Below are 2,612 nucleotides of genomic sequence, written 5' to 3'. Positions count from 1 at the left end.
CCTTTTGCTGAGAAACCACAAAATCTTACTCAGAGACATGACATTTTCTGTTACTAGATCTTATGCAATCTGAATCATGAAAAATTACCTTCTGGAAATTCCTGTCCTTTATCAAATTCATAAGAGAAAAGAACTTCTATTTCTAAAATAGTGCCTTTTAGATATTGCTTCATACTGGCCTCATATATGCATTGCTTCAATATTTCTATAATCATATATATATATATATTTATTTCATAGTTTCACATCTTTCCTCATTAGTTATAGTCCTGTGTATTTTCTTACAAAGATGGGGGACTAGAAATGAACGAGTGAAAGTGAAGTCCCTCAGTTGTGTCTGACTCTTTGAGACCCCATGGACTGTAGCCTACCGCACTCCTCTGTCCATGGGCTTTTCCAGTACTGGAGCGGGTTGCCATTTCCTTCTCCGGAGGATCTTCCTGACCCAGGGATTGAACCTGGGTCTCCTGCATTGTAGGCAGATGCTTTACCATCTGAGCCACCAGGGAAGTCCTATCATTTAATTCCTATAACCAATATTTTAAACTAATGAAACTATTAGTCTTAATTCTTCTTTTATTTTGATGGTAAATTGTTTTAGTTGGGAAGCTTTAGGGTGCCAGAGAAAGAAACTAAGTCTAGTTAGCTCTAATAAAAAGGCAATGATAATAAGAATACAGTGGTATCTTACAGAATCCTACATAGGATCTGTACAGGTATCGGGGATTACTGAAACCACAATTTCCTAGCAAGAAACTAGGAATGTGATCTTTTACTTCCTTCTACACACGTGCTTTGTGCTGTTTCTGGATGGAAAGGCATTATCTGATACAGATTCCACACAGACATAAGGGTCTTACAATCTTAAAATCTAATATGCATCATTATTTATAGTATTTTAAACCTTTTTTTTTTTTTTTTGCTAATGTGCAGTGGTTTTAATATATCAGCTATCTTGCATTCATGGTATAGACAAGTTGAGAAGGAATCTTAATATATCAAACATTTACTTTCTGATTGCAAATAACCAAATTTTAATTTTATTAAAAATTGACAAGGATTACTAAATTATAAAAACTTGCAATGATGTGTATATGTATGTGTACATCAGTACAGTTCAGTCATTCAGTCCAGTCGTTCAGTTGTGTCTGACTCTTTGCGACCCCATGGACTGCAGCACACCAGGCCTCCCTGTCCATCACCAACTCCTGGAGTTTACCCAAACTCATGTCCATCGTGTCAGTGATGCCATCCAACCATCTCATCCTCTGTTGTCCCCTTCTCCTCCTGCCTTCAATATTTCCCAGCATCAGGGTCTTTTCATTACATATGCCTACCTAAACATGAAAATATCAATATATACTTGGATCATAACAAGTGAGGAAATTATACTAAGTACAATACCTCCAAATTTCAAAATGAAAAAAAATAATTTAGACGGAGTGAGAATAATGGTTGGACAATTTCATCTCATAAGTAATACTATTAAAATAATGGTTGGATTATTAATGAGGGAAGAGTTTATATTTTATTTCTTTTCAGGGCTGAGTAGAAAATCTATCACATGTAATGCTAATTTTTCTAACAAATTCTAGCTTTGTTAAATATGTTATAGGCAAAGGAAAAAATGACAGAAGCAATAATTTTAGGCAACTACAACCTAGTCAACCATAAGGACATGCAATTTCGAGCACAATACGTTATGGGGTTTAAATCCTAATGGAATGACAAATACAACAGTTCTAGAGAGTACTGATATGATCTAAACTTAAAGGGTGAAATAGTAAATTCAGGATTAAGAGAGATGTGATTGCCTCTAAGCAGTACTTAAACTTCATAAATTCCATCTTTGGTTAGTGTCCATTTTCTAAACAGAGCTTACAGTTTAGAGTTTTAAAACAAATGCTAGACTGTCACTCAAAAGCCTCCTATTGTTACTTGTTTATTGTTCAGTCCGAGTTTTAATAAAAAGGTTGTTCAATCACTGTTAAACAAAAGAAGATGGTGTATAAGAAATAAGGATTACATTTTGTATCAAGTAAATCTTAGATCACAGAAGTTCTGTAATTAGTCACTGCAATTGCTAAGGATTATCATTATAAACACTGATGTGACTATAAGTAGAGGCACACGTAAAACATATAAGTTGAAGAATCAAGAGAAAAATATAGATAATTTAATGCCAATGAATAGTTTTTTTAAAAAATAGAATTTAATGGAATTGTCACACATGTATAAAAATGAAATCACTGAGCAGAGTAGTAAAGTGAAAAGTAAAAGTGAAGTCGCTTAGTCATGTCCGACTCTTTGTGGCCCCATGGACTGTAGCCTACCAGGCTCCTCTGTCCATTGGATTTTCCAGGCAATAGTACTGGAGTGGACTGCCATTTTTCTTTAAGATTTGATAAAAAGCATGTGGTCCTAATTTTTATTTGTTAGGAAAAGTTTTAAAGAGTAGTAAAGCAACCCTTTAAACCTTTTCCTAACAAATAAAAATTAGGACCACATGCTTTTTATCAAATCTTAAAGAAAGAGATAATGTATATTTTTCCAACAAATTTAATGAGGCTAGTATACTCATTTCTAAAGTGATTAAGGGGAGTACAGTAAAA

At 34.0% G+C, this 2,612-nt stretch overlaps 1 non-coding gene across 1 annotated transcript; it reads right to left on the bottom strand.

The window, feature by feature from the left end:
- Positions 1-436: 436 nt before the first annotated feature.
- On the bottom strand, positions 437-509 carry TRNAC-ACA (transfer RNA cysteine (anticodon ACA)). The gene has a single exon. It is a non-coding gene; the product is annotated as a tRNA-Cys (tRNA).
- Positions 510-2,612: the final 2,103 nt, after the last annotated feature.

Source organism: Bos javanicus, chromosome 5, assembly GCF_032452875.1.
Source record: "Bos javanicus breed banteng chromosome 5, ARS-OSU_banteng_1.0, whole genome shotgun sequence".
In the NCBI taxonomy this organism is placed as follows: domain Eukaryota; kingdom Metazoa; phylum Chordata; class Mammalia; order Artiodactyla; family Bovidae; genus Bos; species Bos javanicus.
This window is presented reverse-complemented; position numbering and strand designations above follow the sequence as displayed.